The following is a 22,668-nucleotide window of genomic DNA, read 5'->3' on the forward strand; positions in this document are numbered from 1 at the left end:
TAAAATTAACCAAGGAAACAAAACACTTGTACACTGAAAACTATAAAACATTGCTGACATTAAGAAAGCCTTAAATAAATGGAAAAAAATCCCATGTTCTTGGATTAGAAGACTTACTATTGCTAAAATGACAATTATATCCAAAGTAATCTAAAGATTCAGTGCATTCCATATCAAAATCCCAATGCAGAGGTGCCTGGCTAGTTCAGTGGAAGAGCATGTAACTCTTGATCTTAGGGCCATGAGTTTGAGCCCCACGTTGGGTGTAGAGATTACTAAATAAATAAACCTAAAAAAAAATCCCAATGATGCTTTTTTCAGAGACCCATCTTAAAATTCATGTGAGGGAAACCAGGGTGGCTTAGTCAGTTGTGTATCTGACTCTTGATTTCAGCTCACGTCATGATCTTGGAGTTGTAAGATGAAGCCCTGTGTCAGGCTCTGCACTGAGCAAGGACCCTGCTTGAGATTCTCTCCCTCTCCCTTTGCCCTCCTCCCCATAAAAATTTAAATAAAAATTTATGGGCAGCCTGGGTGGCTCAGCAGTTTAGCGCTGCCTGAAGCCCAAGGTGTGATTCTGGAGACCTGGGATCGAGTCCTGGGATTGAGTCCTACATCGGGCTCCCTGCATGGAGCCTACTCCTCCCTCTGCCTGTGTCTCTGCCTCTCTCTCGCTCTCTCTGTGTCTCTCGTGAATAAATAAATAAATAATAAAATCTTTTTAAAAATAAATAAAAATAAACATTTTAAATAAAATTCATATGAAATCTCAAGAAACCACAAATAGCCAAAACAAACTTGAAAAAGAAGAACAAAGTGGAGGATTCATACTTCTTGATTTCAAAACTTACTATGAAGCAACAGTAATCAAAACAGTGTGGTACTGGCATAAAGATAAATATGCAGATCAATGGAATAGAATTGAGAGCCCAGAAATGGACCCTTACATGGTCAACTGATGGTTAAGAAGGGAGCACAACCATTCAATAAAGAAAGAACAGTCTCTTCAACAAATATCACATGAATTTGGAACTTTACAACAGTTAGAATCAAATACAAATAAAGGCCAGACTTGAAAATTCCCTGAGCAGACAAAACCAGTTAAGTCATACAAGCAAAGCTTAATTTAGCTTATTTTGCAAGAGAAGAGAGACTAACTTGACCTGGGTCACTTCTTGCTTCTGCCTCTGAAAATCATAAGCAAAACTTAAAGTTCTTCCCCAGAATTGCTAATTCCCTATCACTTAAAAACTTTCTAACATTATAACCAATCACTGCAAAGAATAAGCAGTCACCACCTCGTCACTATATAAACTACTTTATAACAATATACCTCTGAACCTCAAAGCATGTTTGGTTTGGATGCTCCCCATTCACGATCTACCCTTTTAGTGTGTGCACAATAAACTTCTACTAATTACTACTTTGGTGATTCGTTGGTTTTACTTCTACTGTTCCTAAACTTTTGACATGCCACATACAAAAATTAACTAAAAATGAATCAAAGACATAAATTTAAGAAGTAAAACTACAAAACTCTAAAGGAACACTAGGGGCAAATCTTCGTGACTTTAGATTTGACAATAGTTTCTTAAATATAACACCAAGAGCACAAGCATCAACAGGAAAAATAGATAAATCGCACTTCATTAGAATTCGATTCTTTTGTGCATCAAAGAACACTATCAAGAGAGTGAAATAACAATCTTCAGTGTAGGAGAAAATATTTGTAAATCATATATCTCATAAAGGTTTAATATCCAGAATATATAAAGAGCTCCTGCAACTCAACAACAAAAAGACAAACAATCCAGTTTTTTAAAAAAGATTTATTTATTTATTCATGAAGGACACACAGAGAGAGAGGCAGAGACACAGGCAGAGAAAGAAGCAGGTTCCTGGAACACCTGCACCCCAATGTTTATAGCAGCAATGTCCACAATAGCCAAACTGTGGAAGGAGCCTCAGTGTCCATCAAAAGATGACTGGATAAAGAAGCTGTGGTATATGTATACAATGGAATATTACTCAGCCATTAGAAATGACAAATACCCACCATTTGCTTCGATGTGGATGGAACTGGAGGGTACTATGCTGAGTGAAATAAGTCAATCAGAGAAGGACAAACATTATATGGTCTCATTCATTTGGGGGATATAAAAAATAGTGAAAGGGAATAAAGGGGAAAGGAGTGAAAATATCAGTGAGGATGACAGTGAGAGACTCCTAACTCTGGCAATGAATAAGGGGTAGTGGAAAGGGAGGTGGGTGGTGGGTTGGGGTGACTGGATGATGGGCACTGAGGGGGGCACTTGATGGGATGAGCACTGGGTGATATGCTATATGTTGGCAAATTGAACTCCAATAAAAAAATTAAAAAATTTTTAAAAAAGTAGAAGCAGGCTCATGGTAGGAAACCTGATGTGGGACCTGATCCCAGATTCTGGATTCCAGGATCACACCCTGAGCCGAAGGCAGATGCTCAACTGCTGAGCCACCCAGGTGTCCCACAAATAATCCAATTTAAAATGGGCAAAGGACTTGAATAGATAAGACTTCTTTGTCCAAAGAAGACATATAAATAGTCAATAAGCACATGAAAAGATGCTCAATATCATAAGTCATTGGGGAAATGCATATCAAAAACCACAATGAGACAGAATTTTATACCCACTAAAATAGCTGTAATTTTTGAAAATGGAAAATAACAAGTGTTAAAGAGGATGTGGAGAAATTGGAACACTCTGTCTTGCTGGTAGGAATGTAAAATGGTATAGCCACTGTTAAAAACACTGGCCATTTCTCAAAAAGTTAAACACAAAGTTATCACATGACCTAGCAATTCCACTCCTAGGTGTGAACCCAAAAGGATTGAAGGCATGGACTCAAACAAGTACTTGTACACCAATGTTCATAGCAGCATTATTCACAATAGCCAAAAGGTGTATGTAAACAACCCAAGTGTCCATCTACAGATGAATGGATAACAAAATGCAGTATATACATATATACATGCAATAGAATATTATTCAGCCTTAAAAAGGAATACAGTTGGGGATCCCTGGGTGGCCCAGTGGTTTAGCACCTGCCTTCAGCCTGGGGCATGATTCTAGAGTCCTGGGATCGAGTCCTGCATTGGGCTCCCTGCGTGGAGCCTGCTTCTCTCCCTCTGCCTGTCTCTGCCTCTCTCCCTCTCTCTCTCTCTCTCTCTCTCTCTCTCTGTGTGTGTTTTCTCATGAATAAATAAAATCTTTTTAAAAAAAAGGAATAAAGTTCTGACACATACTGAGACACATGGATGAAACTTGAAAACATTGTACTAAGCAAAATAAACCAGACACAAAAGAGCCAGACACAAAAGGATAAACATGCCACGATTGCACTTATATTAAACATCTAGAATAGGTAAAGTCATAGAGACAAAAAGTAGATTAGAAATTACTAGGGGCTCAGGGTACAGGGAGAGGGAAGTTAGTGTGTAATAGGTACAGAATTTGTTTGGGGTTACGAAAAAATTAAAAATAGTGGTAATGATTACACAACACTGTGAATGTAACCCACGCCACTGAGCTGTATATCTAACAGTGGTTAAAATGTCAAATTTTATGTCAAATATGCTTTACTACAATTTTAAACATCTAAAAAATTTTAATAAAAATATGAGAGAATCCAAGAAGTTTGAACCCTGAAAGGGTTGTTTGATGATATTAAGAGTTACTGATTTTTTTAGGTGTGATGATGTTACTGTGGTTATATTTCTTTAATAAAAAGCCCTTCTCTTTTATCAATACTATATAATTATAAATGAAATGATAGGATCACTGAGCTTCCCTTCAAAATGATCCAGTGAGTATACAGATGAAACAAGTCTGACATGTATTGACCATTCTGGAAGCTGGGTGATGGGTATATGGGAGGGGAAATACTATCCTCTGTACTTTTGTGTGTATTTGAAATATTCCATAATAAAAAGTGATAAAACCCCTAGTCATTATGTGGTTACATAAAGCAGAAAAGATTTTTATTTATGGCTCAAAAACTTTGTATAGGAATGCTAAGATGCAGGTGTTGCAGGAGAAATGCCAAGCTCATCCAGCCTGGGCAGATAGCATAATCCCTGGAGAAACATAAAAAGGGGCAGGACTCAGAAGCATGGGTGGAAATGCCAGCTTCGTGCCAGGGGGTCGCTGTGTGACAGAAAGCACACTCACCTAGCTCCTCTTCCTCTTCCCACACAGGATGGATTACACAAGTCTGCTTGTTTTACTCTTTTTCACTTCTAAAGATGTCCTCTGTTTATTGTGACCTACATTCACCTTCCATAAAAACTTTCAAGGTGGGTTTACCCACAGGTGGGGAGCTCAGATAACTTTCAGCTTAGTATGTTTTCAAAGTCTTCTATACGGCAGACGCTTTGCTATATACTTAGGAAAATTAAAAAGTAGTTCAGATGTCCTTGCTGCCCTTCCAAGAGTTTACAGTACAGAACATAAAAAGTGGGTTTCTAAAAAAGATTTTATTTTTAACTGTAGGGCTCAAACTCAGAACCCCCCCCCCAAGATCAAGAGCTGCATGCTATACCGACTAAGCCAACCAGTTGCCCCCAAAAATGTTTTTAATGTCCATTCCTCAGTTAAAAAAAAAAAAGTTGTCTATGGATCCTCTGTGTGTGTGTGTGTGTGTGTGTGTGTGTGTGTGTGTGTGTGTAAAAAATGAATTTAGGGATCCCTGGGTGCCGCAGTGGTTTAGCGCCTGCCTTTGGCCCAGGGCGTGATCCTGGAGACCCGGGATCGAATCCCACGTCGGGCTCCCGGTGCATGGAGCCTGCTTCTCCCTCTGCCTGTGTCTCTGCCTCTCTCTTTGTGTGTGTGACTATCATAAATAAATAAAAAAATTTAAAAAAAATTTTTTTAAATGAATTTAATGTATGTGTATTTTAAGACTGCTAACTTATTTTTGACAGCATTTATCGACTGCTTATAATATGCTATGCATTGTTCTAAGTGCTCTACATGTATTACTACATTAAACAAAGGCACAAAAACTGATATCTTATAAAAATGAGATAGGGACACCTGAGTAGCTCAGTTGGTTAAACAACTGCCTTTGACTCAGGTTATGATCCTGGGGTTCTGAGATAGAGCCCCCCACATCGCGCTCCCCGCTCAGCAGGGAGTCTGCTTCTCCCTTTCCCCCTGCCTGTCCTCCCTGCTTATTCTCTCTCTCTCTCTCTCAAATAAAATCTTTTTTAAATGAGATAAATATAAATATTTTAAGATTTTATTTATCTGTCAGCAATTCAAAAGTTATTTTTGTATCTGCTAACAAGATGTTATAACTAAAATGTTCCAGAAGCTAAGGTTTCAAACGCCAAACTAACCACTGTGGCCTCAAACTATTTGTACTTACTTTTTTAAGTTCTGCTGTACACCTACAGAGAAGTTCATCATTAAGTTTAAAGGGTGTGAAACCTATTTCAAGTACTCTTCTTAATTATTGTTGCTTTTTTTTTTTTTTTTTTTTGGCCCAGATTCAAGTCAGAGTATGGTGGGGTTTTTTACCTTGTAATGTAGCTGATGAAGGGCTTGTGCAAAAATGTGCAAATTCAGATATGTAAAGGAAACAAAGGGGAAGGACATTTAGCTCTGGTGTGAGGGGAGGCAAGAGTAAGGGAAGACTTTCTTTGCGAAGAGATGCTGTTAGCCAGATAAAAGGAAGTAGGGCATTCTAGGCAGAGGGAATAGTCTGGAAGAGCATGAGCTGAGATCCAGAGGCATAAAGCAGTTAGTGGATTCAGAGAGCTATTTGTTCAGTATTGCTGAATATAGAGACGGTGAAGAGAGTCTTAAGAGTTTGGAGTCTTGGGGTGCCTGGGTGGCTCAGCTGGTTGAGCGTCTGCTTTCTGCTCAGGTCATGATTCCAGAGTCCTGGGATCTAGCCCCACATCGGGCTCCCTACTCGGCAGAGAGCCTGCTTCTCCCTCTCCCACTGCTGCTGCTCCCTCTGCTCGTGTGTGTGCGCGCTCTCTCTCTCTCTTTCTGTCAAATAAATAAATAAAATCTTTAAAAAAAAAAGTTTGGGGTCTTTTTTTTTTTTTTTTTTTAGGTTTTTGTTTGTGGTTTTTTGTTTTGTTTTGTTTGGAGGATGGGTGGCTGTGTTATAGCCCTTCTGGGCTTGCCTGGAAAACTCTTAAGGAAACAAACTGAACTGAGATGTGAAGTTCCTCCCCAGAAGAATACATGTCCTTCAACATTGAAGAACATCCAAGAGGGTTGCCGGGAGTCCCAGCCCCTGACACTCCCCGACTTAATCCCACCTTACTACCAGTGAGGATTCTCTTCATGGGCCCATCAGTAGAGACTTCTACTAATATCCTTAATATGGAGCTGAATCTAGGAATGCAAATCTGCTCAAGGCACTGACCAGTTTAGTTGGTCTATTTTGAGGATTCCAGCCCTCTGAAACCAGGGAGAAATGAAGAGCCATTGGATCATGGTAGAAAAGATAAACAGAGATTTCCATTTCAGATCTGCTTCTCTGATAGCCACACATGCATTGATCTCCTTGAAGAAAAAAGAAAAGGAATCAAGAGACTGAAGTCAGGAAACACGTGTACCAAAAAGGAGCTCAAGGTTCATGGTGCCATGTTGGAAACCACCAGTGTCTGCAGGTGGTAGATGTGATGGGATTGAATATACAAGAGTACTCTTCCAATTCTGTTACTTCCTAAGGCCTGGCAGAGGCATGGAGACCAAGATGCACATCCTCTTTCTGAATGAGGACTCATCTGCCTGCCTCAGTGAGCACCATGACAGATTGAAAAATCTCATTCAGCAAAGTAGGAGGACCTCAACCTTATCCTTGAACACTTCCAAGGCTATGGGTTCCATGGCTCCTGTTTTGGTGCTGCTCTGCCTATAATAAAATTGCTGGTACCCTTATACTGTTTTCTTATACAAAACAAGTGAAACTCCATTGACTCTTTAAATGTGAAACTAAAAAAAATTGAGGTTTATTGACAGAGAAGAAACAGAAATGATTAGGGATTCTTCTCTAGTGGCCTTCAGGTTCACAAAACACAGATTTTGCTGTCCTAGCTTTTTGGTAACTAATGCTGAAACAGAATCTTCGAAGTTGGCTGCTTTTGCCCATGTTTTCTAGACCAGAGGCTGGCAAACTTCAGCTCATGAACCAATTCTGGCCCACCATCCATTTTTGTATGACCTGAGGGCTAAGGCAGTTTTCAAATTTTTTAAGAGTTGAAAAGGATTCAAAAGATCTATAGTCAAAAAAAAAAAAAAAAAAAAGACCTATAGTCAACAACAATATATTACACACTCAAAATTTGTTAAAAGGGTAGATTTCATGTTAAGTGTTCTTAACACAATAAAAAAGTCAAAAGTATATTTTTGTGATACATGAAAATTATATGAAATCCAATTTAAGTGTCCCTACATAAAGTCTGGTTGAAACACAACCATACTCGTGCTCTGGGGTTTATGCCACAGCACTGGAGGCCAAGGGAAAGCTTGCCACCAAACAGCCTTCTAAGGCTTGGAGGTTCCCAAGACTGATCTGAGTTACCAGAATAACTTGCTAATTCATGGGTGTCTACAGAATACTGCACCTTTTATAGCTATATTGGTGTTTATAAACCAAACTCATTGTAGACCAGTGGGGCACCTGTTTGGAGTTGACCAGCCCTCCCAGGAAATCTAAGTCAAGTGGAGGTTTCTTGGGAAGTTTCTGGGTTTGTGTAATGAGGCAGTTTGCCCAAGTTCCTTGGGGGCCACTGCAACTAGAGCCTCTGGGAGTCCCAGGTCTGAACAGTCCATCTGTAATCTTTGAAGCAGCCAGCAATGCCCTGCACGTGTCATTTGCTATTGAGAGCAGACTAGAATGAATCTAGCCTTAGGAATCCAGTAAGTCAGATGGATAGTTGCTGGGTTTTGGTTTGCTTCCAAAACCCCTCCTTCCTGTCTGCACCCTACCCCCACATTTCTCCCCATGCCCTAAGTACATTTAAAAAGAAAGTGGCAAGAACCAGAAACTTCCCTCCTGAAGCCCTACTGCCTTTCTCCACTGCTTCCCAAATTTCATGCTGGCAGACAACTGTCTCTAACCTCTGCCCTACTGGGGAGGTCTGCTCCAGGGACCATCCTTCCTCTGTCCCCTCAGCTTCCTTGAAGCTGTGAAGGAGGAGTCCTGAGAGTGGAAAGGGGGTGGCATGGGGTGTGAGCTGGCCCCACCCTTTTCTGGAGCGAGCTAGGAGAAAACTGACAAGTCCAAGGGGAAGGACAGTGGCTTCCAACGCCAACTATTGCTCTGGACATTGATTAGGAGCCTTCTCTGGGTGAAACGGGGAGCAGGAGTCATGAAAAACACAGGCTGAGGGAAGCACCTGATGAGGTGGTGTGCTCAGCCCCGTGTTGCACCTGGTGATAGCAGCACCCAAATCTGCCCAGGTCTTGCTTGACCAATTAAGTATCATTTAGGGCTCATTTCTTACTCGGGCTTCTTTGCTTGGATTGGTTTACCTTATGTTCCACTCACATTCCTGAGCTCACATCTGCCCCAGATTAGAAAGTGATGGCAGTGTTGTAATGCCATTTGGGACTAGAGGCAGCAGCCCCAGGAGAGAGAAAGGCATTCCAGGACAGTGTGGTGGGAGTCCTGAATTCCTGGGCTTGCAGGGAGCAGGAAGGGCACTTAGACACCCTCTGTAATCACCAGGGAAACACAGTGGGGCCCATGGAAGGGGAACCCCATACTCCATGGGCTAGGGAATTATCTTATTAGCCACTTCTATTGTCAGAATCCTCTCTATAGGCTGCAGAAAGGAGGTCCCTCCAGTGCAATCCTGCATGACCTCTTCCACATCCACAATATAAAAATGAAATGCTGCCAGAGACCAAAGGGTCACTGGCCACTGTTCCCATTTCTCCTGGCTCCCACCCAATCTCATCACCCCTTAATGAGCCATTGAGTACCAGAAGAGGAAATTCCAGCAGAATGGGGGGCCTGGTCACCTCACTGGCTCCAAAGTAGAGCTTGGCTGGGGAAAGACAGCTGTCATGATATCATTGTTATACAAGAGGTTCTTTCTGCCCAGTTTTGGCTAATGGGCTCAGCAGCTGGCACAGGGAAGAGATGAAGCCTCTGAGGCCTCAAGCTGAGACCTTGGGTTGCCGGTGCCTTCTGGGGAGAGGATGCTGAACCAAGAGGCCCTGAGAAGAGTAGGGTGAGAGTATTCATCTCAGACTATTCTGTCATTAAATAACCAAATACTCACTGGGTACAGAACACCTTCCTGGGCCTGGTGACATATGCAAATAAGTAGAAGATGCCATAATGCCCTCACCAAGTCCAATGTTATTGTAGATGATTGAATACACATCTAAAAAGTAGGGATACGCACTGACCCTCATATTAACAAAGGCGAAATCATTTGATGCAATTCAAGTAGAGTATAAGCAGGGACAAATTAAGGAGTATAGGAGCTAATGAAGGAGATTTGGGGAGGTAGGTGAGTTTTGAATTTTGAATTGTTTCCTCTTGGATGAGAGGGCAAAGGTGTATATATATATATGAAGTTGATTATTAGAAGTAATATGCTAAAAAAAAGAAGAAATATGCTATATTCCTGCAGAGAGAAAGGGTTTTACCTAGAGAAAGAAGAACACAAGTGAAAAATCTTAAAACCAGAGATACCCTTTTTGCAGCAAGAAACATCAAGGTTGAGGTGATGGAAAACTGACTATAATTTTTTTTGCATATTTTTTATTGGAATTCGATTTGCCAACATATAGTATAACACCCAGTGCTCATTCCGTCAAGTGCCCCCCTCAGTGCCCGTCACCCAGTCACCCCAACCCCCCGCCCACCTCCCTTCCACTACCGTTTGTTCATTTCCCAGAGTTAGGAGTCTCTCATGTTCTGTCACCCTCTCTGATTTTTCCCATTCAGTTCCCCTCCTTCCCTTATAATCCCTTTCACTATTTCTTATATTCCCCGTATGAGTGAAATCATATGATGATTGTCCTTCTCCGATTGACTTACTTCACTCAGCATAATACCCTCCAGTTCCATCCACATCGGAGCAAGTGGTGAGTATTCATCATTCCTAATGGCTGAGGAATATTCCATTGTATACATAGACCACATCTTCTTTATCCATTCATCTGTCGATGGACACCAAGGCTCCTTCCACCGTGTGGCTATTGTGGACATTGCTGCTATAAACATCGGGGTGCAGGTGTCCTGGCCTTTCACTGCATCTGTACCTTTGGGGTAAGTCCCCAGCAGTGCAATTTCTGGGTCCTAGGGTAGTTCTATTTTTAACTCTTTGAGGAACTTCCGCACTTTCCAGAGTGACTGCACCAGTTCACATTCCCACCAACAGTGCAAGAGGGTTTCCCCTTCTCCACATCCTCTCCACCATTTGTTTCTTGTCTTGTTAATTTTCAGCATTCTCATTGGTGTGAGGTGGTATCTCATCGTGGTTTTGAAAGACTGACCATAATTAATCAGCGTGTTGGTGGAATAGAATGTTCTAGTTAATCAAAAGTCTTTTCTTTTATAACAATGCATGTTTAAAAATTCTTTATTACTCTACTAAGTATAATATGCTTATTAAGAATTCTGAGATGATTTTACATTTACACGAAGATATATTGTGGATGCCCTGGAAGTTATTTTGTTAAATAAATTCCTCAGAAGAGGGGAAGTTCCTATAACATGTAGGAGTGGGTTAAGGAAACAGGTCCCCTGACCCAACAAATATGTAAACAATATAAATGTGCTGGATAAACCATAACACACACACACACACACAGAAACATGCGCATGTGCACACACCCATGCACACACAATATATATAACCAAGGTCCAAAAAAGGAAAGGAAATCCCCACGTTCCAAAACTCACAGCTAAAGAGAGCTGTCACATGAGCCTGGGGCTGGGCTGGCTGCCGGCTGAAACTGAGACCTTTGTGTAAAGCTGCCCACGGGAATCCCTGGGTGGCTCAGTGGCTTAGCGCCTGCCTTTGGCCCAGGTTATGATCCTGGAGTCCCGGGGTCGAGTCCACATCAGGCTTCCTGCGTGCAGCCTGCTTCTCCCTCTGCTTCTCCCTCTGCCTCTCTCTCTCTCTGTCTCTCATGAATAAATAAATAAAATCTTAAAAAAAAAAGCTGCCCAATGAGACTTGAAGATTTCTTCACACCACGCCAAAGAAGCAGAAAGCAAGACTGCTGTGTCTTAGAGCTCAAGATAAAGGGGGCTGCGGGGTGGTGGTGGTGGTGGTAGAATGCTCCTAGAAGAAATGAGCAACCCAAATCTATGTCCTGTGGATCTAGATTTGCACTACTTGACTGGTGATGAGAATTCAAGCCCAAGAAATTAACATAAAAGTTCATCCAGGCTGTTTAACTCCAGGGTCCCAGGAAAAGGAAATGCAAAACAGCTCAGTTCTAGAACATTCTCACTGAAAGTAAAATAGTTCTGGCTGAAGAGAGGAGTACATGATAACAACTTAGAAACCACAAGAAGTAAACCACCTGAGGATTAAGTAGACACAGGTAATAAGAGAAGCAGCATCCCAAGAACTAGAAATAATAGAATAATCTAAAAGTCACTATAAAACAAGAGAGTTTAAAGTTATTAAGGAGATAACAGAACATAGCCCATAATGATGAAAATAGGACATTTTAAGAAAAGACAGACAGAGGCACCTGGGTGATTCAGTGGTTGAGTGTCTGCCTTTGGCTCAGGTCGTGATCCCAGGGTCCTGGGATTGAATCCTGCATCAGGCTTCCCACGGGGAGCCTGCTTCTCCCTCTGCCTATGTCTCTGCCTATCTCTCTGAGTCTCTTATGAATAAATAAATGAAATATGAAAGAAAAAGAAAGGAAGAAAGAAAGAAAGAAAGAGAAAGAAAGAAAGAAAGAAAGAAAGAAAGAAAGAAAGAAAGAAAGAAAGAAAGAAAGAAAGAAAGAAAGAAAGGAAGAAATAGAGATTTGGAAAATAATCAAACAGAAAACTAGAATTAACAATCACAATCACTGAAACTCCTGATTTCACCTTTGTGTGTGACTTGTTTTAAGTAGCCCCAATTTCCATCCTGTCTCTTAACCTAAATTTTAAATGGACTCTACACCTCTCCTGTTAGAGTTCATCGAAGGCAAAGAGCAAATGATCTATTCAGAATCATGTTTAGCACACAATTATTAACCAGGAACAAAAAGATACCAGTCTACCTTCAGATTATGGGTGTACAGGGGCTCCTGGGTAGCTCACTTTTTGGGTGGCTCCCAGTGTCCTGGGATCGAGTTCTGCATCAGGTTCCCTGCAAGGAGCTTGCTTCCCCCTCTGCCTATGTCTCTGCCTCTGTGTGTGTGTGTGTGTGTGTGTGTGTGTGTGTGTGTGTGTGTGTCTTATGAAAAAATAAATAAAATCTTTAAAATATATATATTATGGGTGTACCTGGGGGATAAAGGAGAACATATGATACCCCCATGAGACACCCTCAAGGAACAGCAGCATTCATTCATGAAGGAGCTCCAAAAGGATGCGGATTTTCTCTGGGAAATGGGACTTTCTTTGTCCCCTGAGGCCTCCAGGGCCCCTGTGATCATCGATACCTAGCCTTCAGAGATTCCAATCTCTGCTCTTCCAGGGAAGGGCTGGCCAGGGTTTGATCCTCCTTCCCTTTCATTTCCAGCCTCTACAGTATGTTTTATCTTTCATGGCATAGAGAAGTGCCTCTCTGTTTATTCCTTTTTTTTTTTCAAGGTTGTTTTGGTTATTCTACAGCCTATGCTTTACTATCTAAATGTTAAAACAAGCTTATCTATGTCTACAAAATACCTTGCTAGGATTTTTTTAATTCCAGTATAATTAACATACAATATTATATTAGGTTCATGTGTACAATATAGTGATTCAACAACTCTGTGCATTACTCAGTGCCCATCAGGATAAGTGTCCTCTTAATTCCCTTCACCTATTTCACTCATCCCTCACCTTCCCTCTGGTAACCATCAATGTGTTCTTTATAGTTAAGAGTCTGGGTTGGGAGGGGTCTTTTTTGTCTCTTTTTCTTTAATTGTTTTGTTTCTTAAATTCTACATATGAGTGAAATCATATGGTAATTGTCTTTCTCTGATTGATTTCACTTCCTTGCTAGGATTTTGATAGGAGTTACATTAAACCTATAGATGAATTTGGGGAAAATTGACATCTTTTACTATTTGATTTTTGTATATTGATTATTATCCTGCAAACTTGTAGAATTCATACAGCAGTTACAGGATTTTTTTTTTTTAGCAGATTTTTAGGGATTTTTTTTTTAAGGCAATCATATCATTTGCAAATAGGGGCAGTTTTATTTCTTCCTTTCCACTCTGTATGTCTTTTATTCTTTTTCTTCCTTATTGCAGTGGCTAGTAATACTATGTTGAATAAGAATGATGAGAGTAGACATCCTTGCCTTGTTCTCAGTCTTAGTGGAAAAGCATTTAGTCACTCACCATCAACTGTGATGCTAGCTGTAAGCTTTTCATAGATGTTCTTTATTAAGTTGAGAATATTTACCATGAATGATTGTTGGATTTCGTCAAATGCTTTTCCCACATCAATTGATAAGATTATATGATTTTTGTTCTTTAGCCTTTTCTTTCTTTCTCTTTAGCCTGTTGATATGGTAGACATTTTTTGTTAATCCAGTTTTACTGATCACTTGATGTGATCGACTTTTGAAAATTGAATCAGGCTGTATATGTGGAATAAATCCTACTTGGTCATGGTATGTAATTTTTTGTATTTATAATTGTTTTATAACGGATTCAATTTGCTAATGTTTCATTGATGATTTTGAGAGAGATATTGGTCTGAGTTCTTAAGAGATAGTGGTCCATAGTTTTTTCTAAGTTCATGACAGATATTGGCTAATAGTTTTCTTTTTCCTTTTTTTTTTTTTTTTTTTTTTGCAGTACTATTTTGACCTCATGAAATGAGTTGAGAAGTGTTCTCTCCTTTGTTTTCTGGAAGAGGTTGTGGAAAATTAGTGTTTATTCTTCTTTAGGTATCTGAAAGAATTCTCCACTGAAACCATCTGAGCCTGGAGATTTCTCTTTGAGAAGGGAATCTGTTTTATCTAGATCATAGCATCTTTGTCTACCAGAGTTACAAAGGCTTTGGCCAAGTTTTAGAATATAGAGTTGCAGAAAATCTTGGAAATCATCACCCACATCCCTCACCACTTGCCCAAAGTCACAGAGCTAGTTAGTAGCAGAAATGAGAAGAGCCTGTGGTTCAGGGTATTCAGCCCAACTTTCTTTGCTGCTAAGTAAATGGAAGTAGCTTAAGAGTGAAGACTTTCGGGGCGCCTGGGTGGCTCAGTCAGTTAGGTATCTGCCTTTGCCTCAGGTCATGATCCCAGAGTCCTGGGATCCAGCCCCTGCATTGGTTCCCTGCTCAGTAGGGAGCCTGCTTCTCCCTCTCCTGCTCCCCCTGCTTGTGTTCTCTCTCTCTCTCTGTCAAATAAATATATAAAATCTCTTTTAAAATATTTTTAAAAATTAAAATAACAAATTCTTTTTAAAAAAATGAAGATTTTCAACTTTTCAGACACCCGCCCAATCACTGCCCACTCCCAGTCTCATAAGAGGAGTACAATTACTTCCTTGTGTCTAAGCCCTCACTCAAAAAGATCCCCCAACCTCCTTCAGGCCCAAAGTTAGAACCAGAAATGGTAGCAGTCAAGAGCAGAACTGGCTACCCATGACCAAGGGAGCAGGTGGAGAGGCAACCAAATCTCCAAGGAAGAAGAACAACCACAGGGCTGATCAGCCTGGGAACCAGCCCTCTCTGTTAGTCTGAGGTACAGTTGGATGAGAGACTGGGCCAAGGAGGAACAGAGACCATGGGCATCTCTCCTGGCAGGGTCAGTGAACGGTAGGAAGTTAAGTCTTCTGGCTGGCTCACACACCTTCTGTTTTCCTTATGGTACCAGCCAGAGGCCACTTTGCAAACTGTAGGTAAGAAGGTGGAAGAAAGGAGAGGATAAATTATACCTGAACATTAACATAACATGACACTCCCATAGATGGATCCCCATCACTGCTTACAATTTCATCCAGTAGAAACTTCTTCAATAGAAATTCTATATATCTGCCCTGTCGGATGAGATGGCCACTTGCCATATATGGGTAATTAGCACTGGAAATGTGAATAATGCAACTAAAAAAACTAAATTTTTAATCTTACTTAATGAATTTAATCTTTATCATATGTGATTAATGGCTACTGTATTGGACAATACAGACCTAGAGAAACCCCTGGAAATGCACTCATGAACAAACCTGAAAAGCACATGGAAACAAAAGCATAATCTATAATAAGAGAAGGGAGTACTACGATATTTTGGCAAGTCACTTAGAATTGAGCCCATAAAAAAAAAAAAAAAAAGAATTGAGCCCATAGCCTCACTCCTCAAATTTGCATCAATATTACACGGTGCTCTGGTTTCACCTCATTTAAGCTGTATGTGTGCTAGTTTTTTTTTTTTTTAAATCACTTTTGGCAAAAAAAAAAAAAATCACTTTTGGCAATATAAAAGAAGGAGTAAATAATAGGCTTCAGGGATCCAGGGGTGCCTGGGTGACTCAACTGGTTAAGCATCTGCCTTCAGCTCAAGTAACGATTCCAGGGTCCTAGAATGAAGCCCCACTTCTGGCTCCCTGTTCAGCAGGTAGTCTGCTTCTCCTTCTTTCTCTCTGCCCTGCGCCCCCCACTCATGCTCTATCTCTCTCTTTCTCAAATAAATAAATAAAATATTTAAAAAATTTGGCTTCAGGGATCCAAATGGAAGTTACTAAGCCTATATCAAGTTAGTTTAGAGAAAGAATATTGGTTGACTTTGTTCACCGCTATATCCTCAGTGCCTAGACTATCCCTTAGCGAGAAACATTCTCCGTAAAATTTGTTGAGTGAATGAAAGGAGGGGCAGACTGTCAAAGGAACTGGATTAAGAAAAAGAAGAAAAAATTACAAAGCAAAACCTCTAGGCTCAGCAGAATGGCCAGCTGAGGGCGCTCCCAGCCCAGGAGCTCACAGACTGGTGACCAGCGGTGGGGGTAAATCATTCTCCCCCTTGGGAGAATTCTTGGGTTTCCCTAGCACTTCCCACACCCTACCAGTGGCTGTAAAAGAGTAAATCCCAGCCACCAGCCCCACCTTCCCATCACACTCTCATGTCTTTCTTTTTTATTCATCTGTTTATTTTCTCATGTGTACCAAAGAACCCTCTGACGCAGATGTCAGGATCACCGGCTATCTGTGGGCAGTGCAAGGCCTCCAGCATACTGGAACACTTAATAAATGTCACATTTATTTGCGCTTCAAATAGAGGAAATGAGAGGCAGAGGCAGAAGCCTGGAAATCAGGAGGTGGGTTTCTTTTTCTTTCTTTTTTTTTTTTTTAAGATTTTGTTTATTCATGAGAGACAGACAGAGGCAGAAACATAGGCAGAGGGAGACACAGGGAGGGGAGCCAGACGTGAGATTTGATCCCAGGACTCAGGGATCACGACCTGAGCCAAAGGTAGAGCCACCCAGGTGTCCCAGGAGGTAGGTTTCTGGACAACTCTATTCACTATAAGTCCAACATGGTCCCAAACATTGTGCTGTCAGTTTTGCATAATAGGTAGTGTTATCTCCATTTTACAAATGAGAACATTGAATTTCAGAGTGATTGGCAAAGGTCACATAGATTATAAGTGGATTTTGAACTGCAGGTGCTTTGCCCATAAAACCCATGGAGTTAACGCCATAGCATCAGTTTCAAGGTCAAACATGGCACTACTGAGGGTATTGCTTTCTATGACATCCAATGAAGCTAGAAGACTAAAATTGGGTTTTCACGTGGAGTGAAGGAAGGGAAAAGAGAAGACAGTACATCAGAGCCCTTCCTTTTTTTTTTTTTTTTTTTTTTTTTTTAATCAGAGCCCTTCCTAGGGGTGTTGGGCAAGGGCACTGTCACCACCCAGAAGAGCAGGGTACATCTACCCTAGGCAAAGTTCTTCAAGATTTCTGTTTAAGGACCAAATGTTCACATTGGCCCCCAAATTCACAAGTGATAGTAAGCCCCAATGGGATGGTATCTGGAGGTGGGACCTTTGGAAGGTAATCAGGTTTGGATGAGGTCATGAGGGTAGGGCTCCCTTGATGAGATTGGTGTCCTTATAAGAAGGGAGACACCAGGGATCCCTGGGTGGCGCAGCGGTTTGGCGCCTGCCTTTGGCCCAGGGCGCGATCCTGGAGACCCGGGATCGAATCCCACATCAGGCTCCCAGTGCATGGAGCCTGCTTCTCCCTCTGCCTGTGTCTCTGCCTCTCTCTCTCTCTCTCTGTGACTATCATAAATAAATTAAAAAAAAAAAAAAAAAGAAGGGAGACACCAGAGCTCTCTCTCTCCACCTCGGGAGGATATAGCAAGAAGGTGGCCCTGCTGGGACACCTGGATGACTCAGTCAGTTAAGTATCTGTTACCTTGCGCTCTGATCATAATCCCTGGGTCCTGGGATCAAGCCCCACATTGGGTTCCCTGCTCAATGGGGAGTCAGCTTCTCCCTCTCCCTCTGCCTGCTGCTCTGCCTACTTGTATGCTGTCTCTATCAAATAAATAAATATAATGAAGAAGAAGAAAGAAGTAAGAAGAAAGAAGAAGAAGAAAGCAGGCATGCCAAAGCCAGGATGAGAGCCCTCACCAGAACAAAATCTGCCAGCACTTTGACCTTGGACATCCCAGCCCTCAAAACTGCAAGAAATCAGTATCTGTTGTTTAGGCAACCCAAGCAGACTAAGACACCATCATTGCTTCCACTGTACCATTTCCTTTTCTCTGGGGTAGCTTTCTCTTCTCTTCACATTAAATCTTCCTCTCAAATAAAGATCCCACCTATTTCACAAGCTCTGAAGCTAATCTGATGATCTCCAAAGTTTGGGAATCATTGGGGTGGTGGTTAAGTGCATGGGCTTTGGACTAAGCAATTTATAAAAATAACTAAAAGTGGATTTTGAGCATGGGTCGGCTAATCCCTCACCCCGTGGCTCATTTTCCTCATGTATATGTGGATAATACTTGCCTGATGAGGTTGTGGTGTGATTTATTGATTTCATCAATGTCACACCTCTTGCGTTGGGTGTAGGCACAGAGTAGGAAGTCAGGAAACATTCGCTTCCTTTTTTCCTTACTTGCAGTCATGAATGCCAAGGACAGTTTACATTTAGCAGAAACTTTAGTTCAAAGGAAAAAGCTAAAATGGAAGAATTTCAAGCACAAACCCCTGAGTGGAGAAGATATGTGGTGGTAGGGAGGAACATTTGGGGACCAAGGACCTTGGTGTTTCACCTTGTCCACAAGACGATTGTGGACATGGGTCATTGCCATCACCCCAAAACAAGAAGAGTGTGTTGTGAGGCTCAGTACACTTTCCGCACATGCACACACACATCTGCTCAGGATCAGGATTGGCTCTGGATTGCTCCACACAGCACTTGGCTCCTGATTTTTTCTCTATTCCACTGTGCTGGAATCTTCTGTTGTTCCTATAGATCCAATCTCCATTCTTTTCTGTCCTGTTCTATGCCCCAGGAGGTTGGGCTCTCCCTGTCCTTTGTCTTCCAGATGGATTAGGCCAGTAGGGAGTCAGGCAGAAAAGTGGAGGGCTGGAGATCAGAGAGGTGTGAGTTTCTGCTTCCTAGCTCCGTCCTTGTGTCTGGCCAGGACTGAAGGTGACAGCTCTGGTGTGGCCACTCCATACAGTGAGCCTGTGCTTATGCTCGAAAGTGCACACTCTCGAGTGTTCTCTCTGTCTCTTGATTTCAGTACCCATATCTTCTGCCCCAAATACTACAGTTTACCTTATGGTTTCCCTACCTCCATCCTACATCTTTGTAAATCATCAAATTTTTACTTTTTTTTTAATTTTTACTTTTATCAAATTCTCTTCAGATTACCCAATTTGAGTGACCCTAATTGATATAGCCAAGGGCTGGTTAGGTCCCAGTAGCTGGTTTCCCACTGATCCATGGAGACCATGGTACTACTGCTCTTCAATTGCCACCAGAGGCTCTCTGCTGTTTTACTCTCCCAGCCAGCACACAAAACCTCAGGTGGACACGCCCAGAGCCACCCACAGGAGAGCAATGTCAAGCAAATTCCAGGTGGTCACCCCCAGCACTTGCCAGCACCAGGGTGTTTTTCCCACATGGGAAGAAGATGATTTTAAGCCTGAGAACCTTCTCTTGAGGTTCTTTTAAAGACCGCAGACCTTGCTCTGAGCCACAAGAATTTTTGGTAAACTCTTGAGCCTTGAAACCATATTAAAATGTTAAATTCACCATTGGTAATTGTTAAAAGAGAAACTAGCAGCCCAAAATGAAGTCGTTGTCCCCAACCACAGCCAACCAAGACCTAATTGCAGTTTGAACCTCCCCCAAGAATTGACCTTTTAACAGTCAATCTAAAATTTACCGATCAGCTCTAGTAGGGTAATCCACATGATAAGAAGCCTGCTGTCCCTTCCCCCTCAAAAAGATGTAACAATCTTTTCCTTTGCTAATAATGTCCTTGCCCTACCCTCTTTCCTATAAAAACCCTCCATTTTATATAACTCCTAGGAGCATCCTTCTGCTTGCTAGGTGCTGCCCAATTTGCAAATCACTTAATAAAGTCAATTAGATCTTCAAATTCACTCGGCAGAATTTTGTTTTTAAACAGACTCCTGTTAAAAACGTTTGCTCAGGGCAGCCCCAGTGGCCCAGCGGTTCAGTGCCGCCTTCAGCCGGGTGTGTGATCCTGGAGACCGGGGATCAAGTCCCACGTTGGGCTCCCTGCATGGAGCCTGCTTCTCCCTCTGCCTGTGTCTCTGCCTCTCTCTCTCTCTCTGTCATGAATAAATAAATAAAACATTAAAAAAAAAAAGTTAGCTCATGTGACCTCCACAGTGTCTTCGCCGCCCCCCCCCCCCAAATTCAGCCCCTTGGTGCTCATCGGCCATAACACCATGACTCTCACTTCTGCTTTGCCTCCTATAACAAATGGCAAAGCTATTTATCACAGTAAGATATGTTTCTTTTCAATGGTAATCTGTTTATCCTCTTATCAGTGGAGAATCTGCCTGTTTTCTTTAACAGGGCTTGTTTTTTTGTTTGTTTGTTTGTTTACCTTTTGACCTCCGACACCCATTCCTCCCCATCCCCGCTCTGCTTCTGGCAACCACCAATCTGTTTTCTCTATCTATGAGCGTTTTTTTGGAGGGGGTCGTTTTGAATATGTCTTTTTTAAATGGTTCAATTTTGATCTGGGGCAAAGTATAGGAAGCCCTTATTATACAAGAAAATACCGTAGCCTCCAGAGGCAATTGGGGCCATGGTGACAGGTTGCTCTAGCTAAGGTGAAGGACTTCCAGCAGTGAAGGGGGAACATTTTCAGTATCAAATAACTGTTAGGAATGGATTAACACTAACACACAGGTCACTTTTCTCCCACTGCCAAGCTCCTCCCTAACCTGAGGGGCTTCCTAAAACAGCCTCTATTGTAGTGTGATGTAGAGAATCTGAAGGCACTTCTCACTCTTGTGGTGCCCAATTGGTCCAGCTCAGTAGAGATGTGCTGAGAAAAACACTGGAGAGAAAAACACAGTAACTGCTTCAGGACTACACCTGGTTGGCTACTCAGAGGAATTCCACTTATTTAAAATGATAAAATCAGTCCCTCATCCCTCTCTGCCTATAGGTCAGGTAGAGCAATATGGGTGGGAGCTTCTCCAACCTGTGTGTGCGCAGATCATTGCAAATGTTGATCTAAGCTGGTGCCATCCTTGGAAGCTCAGCTCTAACCAAATATGCACATCCAGTAAGGCATCTGAACAAACCCCCTTTCAAACCAGTTCCTCCTAAAGCAGGAGGATGGACCACTTTGTTTTCTAGTGTGGCAACAAAAGGGCAGGCCTGGAAAGAAGGGGAGACTGGGTCACCTAGCTTTGCCTCAGGTCTTTCATAGCTGTGTGACCCTCTCTAAGACTCTGGGTTTTGTTTTTTAAATAAGACAGTGGTGAATTTAAAAAAAGATGTGGAAAGCTCTGGATATTAGAACTATATGATTTTGCCATATGTTAGTATATTTTAGCTTAATTTGTAAAAACCCCAACTGAAGAAAATACATATGTAGGCTCATATGAAAGATATATTACACTTACTCCAGATAATTTTAGTTTTGAATCTTTGGCCAGGAGACTTTTAAGAAAACTGAGCTTAAAATTATATAAGAAGTATTGAATTATTTTGGAATTTCTTTTTGACCTTAGTGCCAATGAAAAGTTTTCCTTCCTTAATTACTAGTGTTTTCCTCATAAATATTAATTAATTAATTAATTAATTAATTAAATAAATGGTGGTGAATGCTGTTCTGGATGACCTATGGTGTACATGGCCAAAGCCAAAATTTGATGATTGCATAGTTTTCTGGAAGTAAGTTTCCAAGAACTTCAGGATTGCTTTCATTATTGCCTCATTCTAGAGCAGTACTATCCAATAGGAATATATTATGAGCGCGCGCTCTCTCTCTCCCTCTCTCTATATATATACACACACATTATATACATATAATTTCTTATAATTCCACCCAAAAAGGTAAAAAGAAACAGGAATCATTAATCTTAATATTTTACTTAATCCAATATATTCAAAATATCATTTCAACATGTCATTAACAGACACTGAGATATTTTACATTTTTTCATGCCACATCTTTGAAATCTATGTATTTTACACTTGTAATATGGACTAGCTGTATTTCAATTGCTTCAGAGGCACAGGAGGCCAGCGTCAATAGAAGGCAGTGGAGGCCTAGCGATTAGCTCAGGAATGCCCAAACCCAGCCAGTCTTCCTATCTGTGTTTCTGACCCCGTCTGGGGTCCATTCTCAAACTCCAGAGCCTCCAGTTATCTTTCTGGGGAAACAAACAAACAAATACCACCAACAAAACCCTAATCATGTCACTCCCCAACTTAAGAGATCTCTGATATCTCCTACCCTCCTAGGACAAAGTCTGAACACTTTGGCATGATTTAAAAGACCCTTCACAAAAAACAAAACAAAACAAAAAAAACCTTCACAATCAGACCCCAATTTATCCTTTAAACTGTTCTTCGTGGGGCACCTGGGAGGCTCCATGGTTGAGCCTTTGCCTTAGGCTCAGGTCCTGGGCTGAGTCCCAAATTGGGTTGTTGTAGAGGGAGAGCCTGCTTCTCTCTGTGTGTCTCTCATAAATAAATAAATAAAATCTAAAAATAAATAAATAAATAAACTGTCCTCCTGTCTCCTCTCCCCTTGTATCAAGTAGCTGCAATGACAGACCTGGTCTCTCACCCCACGGGCTTCTCTGACTTCCTGGTATTTTTCAGTCTCCACTTGGAGAGCTCCTTGAAGCCTCATTCATTGGCCGGTTCGATGAGTGCCCTACTAAGTGTCAGGCGGCCTGTTGGCCCCGGTTCCCAGCTCCCAGGGCCGCAAGGAACCTCCCTGGCCCACTCTTCCCCGCCCCCTCCCCGCCCCCCCCGGCGTCCAGCCCCTCCCAGCGCCCCGGTGGGCTGGAGCTGTAGCCTG

At 41.7% G+C, this 22,668-nt stretch overlaps 1 long non-coding RNA gene across 1 annotated transcript; it reads right to left on the reverse strand.

Moving 5' to 3' along the window:
- Window positions 1-13,955: 13,955 nt before the first annotated feature.
- LOC140604854 (uncharacterized) lies at window positions 13,956-22,594 on the reverse strand. The gene is made up of 2 exons (XR_012007681.1): window positions 22,420-22,594; window positions 13,956-19,945 (listed from the first exon to the last, which is right to left on the reverse strand). It is a non-coding gene; the product is annotated as an uncharacterized lncRNA (long non-coding RNA).
- Between the last annotated feature and the right edge of the window lie 74 nt (window positions 22,595-22,668).

Source organism: Canis lupus, chromosome 15 (assembly GCF_048164855.1).
Source record: "Canis lupus baileyi chromosome 15, mCanLup2.hap1, whole genome shotgun sequence".
In the NCBI taxonomy this organism is placed as follows: domain Eukaryota; kingdom Metazoa; phylum Chordata; class Mammalia; order Carnivora; family Canidae; genus Canis; species Canis lupus.